This window comes from Dipodomys merriami, unplaced genomic scaffold, assembly GCF_024711535.1.
Source record: "Dipodomys merriami isolate MVZ:Mamm:240054 unplaced genomic scaffold, mDipMer1.0.p SCAF_472, whole genome shotgun sequence".
Taxonomy (NCBI): Eukaryota; Metazoa; Chordata; class Mammalia; order Rodentia; family Heteromyidae; genus Dipodomys; species Dipodomys merriami.
Window position 1 is genome coordinate 87947 of NW_027206038.1, and position 5652 is coordinate 93598.

Sequence of the window (5652 nt, forward strand, 5' to 3'; positions counted from 1 at the left end):
CCCAAGGCTCTCTACAAATTCAATGTGATACCTATCAAAATTCCAACCTCATTCTTCAAGGCAATAGAAGAGGCAATCCAAAAATTCGTATGGAACAATGAAAGACCCCGAATATCAAAAACGCTCCTCAATGGAAAGAACACTGCTGGAGGAATATCAATACCAAATTTCAAACTCTACTATAAAGCCATAGTAATCAAAACAGCTTGGTACTGGCCCAAGAACAGCCCTCAGGATAAACGGAATGGAATTGAAAACCCATAAATGAACCTAGAGACCTATTGCCATCTAATCTTCGATAAGGAAGCTACAAAAAAATGGAAGAAAGACAGCCTCTTCAGTAAATGGTGCTGGCAAAATTGGTTAACTACTTTTAGAAAACTAAATCTAGATCCTTATATTTCACCCTGCACCAGAATCAACTCCAAATAGATCAAAGACCTCAGAGTCAAAGCAGAAACTATGAAGATATAACTGCATGGAATAGGAGAAACCCTAGGTCTCCTTGGCACAGGCCGAAATTTTCTGAATAGAGACCCGGAAACACAACAAATCAAAGAAAGGTTGGACAAATGGGATTGCATGAAGGTGCAGAGCTTCTGCCTGGCAAAGGACATAGCTAGCAAGATCAATAGAAAGCCCATGGATTAGGAGAATATCTTCACTGGCCATACAACCGACAAGGGTCTCATATCTAAAATATACTTGGAACTCAAAAAATTAAATCCCTCAACAACATGCCCTCAAAGAAACACCTGCCCAATAAATAAGTGGGCGAAAGACTTAAAGAGAAACTTCTCTGAAGAAGAAAGAAGGATGGCCAATAAACACATTAAGAAATGCTCAACCTCCCTAGCCATAAAAGAAATGCAAATCAAAACACCATTGAGGTACCACCTCACCCCAGTTAGAATGGCTTTAATCAAGCATTCTAACAACATCAGATGCTGGAGGTGATGTGTACAGAAGGGAACCTTACTTCATTGTTGGTGGGAGTGTAAACTTGTTCAACCACTTTGGAAAGCAGTATGGAGGTTCCTCAAAAGACTTCACATAGAGCTCCCCAATGACCCAGCAATCCTACTTTTGGGCATTTACCCAAATGTTTACAAACAAGACCACACTAAAGCTACCAGCACAACTATGTTTATTGCAGCATTATTTACCATAGCTAAGACATGGAACCAACCCAGATGCCCCTCAGTAGATGAATGGATCAAGAAAATGTGGTATATCTACACAATGGAATTCTATGCCTCCATCAGAAAGAATGACATTGCACCATTTGTTAGGAAATGGAAAGTCTTGGAAACAATTATATTAAGTGAAGTAAGCCAGGCCCAAATAAACATAGTTCCCATGGTTTCCCTTATTTGCAATATCTAGTATATGTATGAGTCAAGCGGAAAAGGTCAGATAATGTGATGTTAGGAAAATGAAACCTTAGATACGTATTTAAATGGTTCTTTTTCTTTCATGCATTTGTTTCTAAAGCATTTATAAGAATATTTCTTTGTTGCTTTGTATGTCCCTCCCCACAGTATAACCCCTGCTTTCACTATAATTGATGTCAGTATAAATTGTGGAGGAGAAGGGGAAAAACATTTCATTTAAGGATACAGGTGGACCTGTTGCAACAATAAGTACAAGTTGTCATGTCGAAAACGACCTTTACAACTTTGGTGGGTGGGGGGATGATTGGGTGGGGTGAGGGGGAAGGCTGTGAAGGGATGACAAGGGTAAAAAAAGGAGGAGGCTGCAATGCTTGATAAGAAATGTACTCATTATCTTGCCCATGGAATTGTAAGCCCTCTATACAGTATGTTCACAATTTAAAAAAAAGAAATGGTAAGTAACGTTTTATGAAAAGAAAAAAAAAAGAAAATGCACTGGAAATATTCTAATAAAGTAATTAATTGGATTGAACAATTTCACATTGACAGCAAATAACTAGAATAATTTAAAGCTCATTGGACAAGATTGTCTTTCTATGCATGTGTTTCTAACGCATTTATAAGATTATCTCTTTGTTGCTTTGTATGTCCCTCCTCCATAGTATAACCCCTGCTTTCACTATATTTGATGTCAGTATAACTTGTGGAGGAGATGGGGAAAAACCAGTTGTTTAAGGATACAGGTGGACCAGTTGCAACAATGAGAAGTACAAGTTGTCATGTCCAAAACTAGCTTTACAACGTCGGTGCGGGGGGGTGTGGGGAAAGGGGGGAAAGGAGAAGGATTGGTATTGGGGGGGAGGGGGGAGGCTGGGAAGGGATGTGAAGGGTAAACAAAGGAGGAGGCTGCAATGCTTGGTAAGAAATGTACGCATTATCCTGCCCATATAATTGTAACTCCTCTGTACAGTATGTTCACAAATAAAATTAAATTAAATTTAAAAAAAAGATTGTCTTTCTAAATGATAAAAACTTATTTCTTCTTTTACTTTGTCAGCGAAATAACTGCAAAAAAAACAACTTAACATATGAATCTATAACAACTGGAATGAATTTTTGTCTTTTTATTATCAAATATTAATTTCACTTAGTAATTTTATTGTGTTATACTCATATGTCCACATAATGTAGCTTGTAAAATTTTATTCCTTTTATTAATTTAATTATACTACTTTTTACTTAATTTGATGTTGTGATCATACTAACTTATAAAGTATTTGAGCATATTTACTCCATAATATTTCTCTTCATTTCCTCATTCACTTTTTTCCAAACTTAATAACTTCCATCTTTTACACTTGGGTCGTTTATTTTATTTTCTGGGACTAGAGTCTGCATATGAGAAATCTAGTATTTGTTTTACACAGTATAACTTATTCCTTTAATATGAAGGTTTCCAGTTCTATCTATTTTTCTGCAGAATAAGTGATTCTATTATTATGTTTGGCTTCACAATATATCATTGTGTATATATGCATATATATATATTACAATTTCTTTATACAATCAGAGATTAAGGAACATGTAGGTGAATTCTGTGGTTATTCCTGTTTTGGGATTTTTGGGGGGAACAAGAAAGGATGTAAATAATGATATTTGGATAGAGAAACGTGATCTTTAGGTTTTCACTCTAGTATTTGAAATATCCTCCCACCTGCTCTTTCATTAGTATTTCAATAATGCTTCATATTTAAAAAGTGAAATTTAATTACACTTGCGAAGGTGTTCTTTTTCAGTATCTATGTTATTTTTATTACAGTGTTTCATTTAGTATGTCATGTGAGTATGGGGATGTATGTGAACATGAATATGCATGAATGTTTGTAAGGAAGCTGAATGTATGTGAGATGCAAGATTGAAATAAAAGTTTGAGTCCTGTAAGTTGCTAAATTGATGTATATGTACAGTTTGTAGAATATGATTTCTAGATCAAATTTTGCTAGGTTTCATACCAAGTAAGTAGATGTTTCTAATTCAAAATCATAAAGAATAAAACAGCTATTCTGTTTCATAGTTATTTTCTCAGTACTCCATACATTGTAATAAGGGGAAAAAATGATTGAAAGTGGGATGGGTCAGTGGTAATCCTTTAGAAATTAAAATTTCCCCCAAATCTTCAGATGTACTCTTTGGATAAAAATCACAAATATATTTATAAACATACAGATAAAATGTGAACATCTCATATAAGTAAATATATGTATATAATATAGATATATCATATACTTAGTTATATTTTAAATGTATATCATAAATATTTATTTATATTTAAATAATTCATCTAATAACTTGTATATATATATATATATATATATATATATATATATATATATATATATATATATATATACATTGTTTTTCTTTTTTCTTTTTTTTTTTTTTTGGTCAGTTTTGAGGCTTGAATTTTGGGCTTGGGTACTGTCCCTGTGCTCTTCAGATGAAGGCTATTGCTCTACCACTTGAGACATAGCGCCACTTCCGGTTTTCTGGTGTTAGTGGAACAAAGGGTACAGAAACCATTATTCTTATCACTAAAGGACTTCACATTGGCAGGTATAATTACAAGAAGACAAATAATAAATATTCACAGTGGCACAAAAATCCCTTAGGTGACTAGCAATACAGCACTTTTTCCAGACACTATATGAGATGTGAGAGGTTTGCAACCTAAGAAACTGTAGAAGATATTGAACCCTAAACATAACTGACAATTGCATGAACCCAGTCTTCTCTGACGGAATTAGCAAGGACTATATTGGAGATTCTTGTTAGGGACATGATGAAAAGTTTATAATTTAGTTGTGAATACAGAGCTCTTTACACCTGTCACTCAGACATTAATTATATTTAATATAGTTCCTTTTGTTCTAACATATTTTCATGGTTCAGGAAACTGGTTTTGTTTGTGAATCTTGGCTGTTCACAACATAGACATTGGTTTTTAATGCTTTTGAAATTACTGTCTGCATAGTGTTCTATGAGATGAGCTGCTCTTTACCAAATCATAGGAATGAACTTACTCTGATTCAAACTTGGACAGCAGCTAGGTTATTCCCTCCCCTAGAAAACCATCTGTCCAGTCTTCTTTACATGTCAACAAATGGTTATTTCCTTGCAAAAGTCTGCCAGTGAGTCAAACCTAACTCACCCAAGTGAGGTGAATTCCTCTCCCATGTTTTCCTTACATTAAAAATGGTTATAAATCTTTAGCCATGCACATACTTTTTAATGTAAAGTGTTCCACCTATTTTCCATAATGTGAATCAAGCAGAGGAATCAGGTTAAGATTTTGAAAGAGCTTTTGAAAGAGTTTTTGATGTTGAAATTTTTCCTATGTATGAATTTTTGGAGAAATATCCCCATTCAAATATGAAGGATGCACTTTTTTTGTGCTGGTACAGGGGTTTGAACTCCTAGCCTTGAGCTCTATCTGGGCTTTAATTCTCAATATTTGTACTCTACCACCTGAGCCACACTTTCACTTCTTCCTTTTACCACAAGTGGAGAAACGAATCTCTTAGGTTTATTCATTTGGAAGAACTTAGAATTGCAATTGTCATATTTAAACCTAACTAGTAGATAGGTGTAAGCTACGGGTCCTCTGCTAAAACTAATTTCTTACATATAAATAATCATAAAAAAGAGAAAATATATTTGCTCAATTATATATGTGTTGTCTGATGAAACAAATCACTTGCTACTGGAAGATAGAAAGAGAATTTATAGATGAAATGGAGGACAGAGACACAAAGAAAGAAGAAAGGAAGGGAGGGTAAATGAGGGAAGGAGAAGGAAGGAGAGGAGAGGAGGGAGGATCTGAGTAGTATTGTCTATAAGGTATTATTGGACAATCACTGCTTTGCATTTATGTAGCCAAAGCTTTATATATTTGGTAGTAATAAGTTGAGATATAAAATACCAATTTACAGGTAATAACCTGTAGGTGTGCTTCCTTCTGCACCAAGGGTGCCACAGTGATGTTACTGTTACAGAAAGGGCAAGCCGGGCGCCGGTGGCTCATGCCTGTAATCCTAGCTACTCAGGAGGCTGAGATCTGAGGATCGCGGTTCAAAGCCAGCCCGGGCAGGAGAGACTGTGAGACTCCTATCTCCAATAAACCACCAGAAAGCCGGAAGTGGCTCTGTAGCTCAAGTGGTAGAGCGCTCGCCTTGAGCTGAAGAGCTGAGGGACAGCGTCC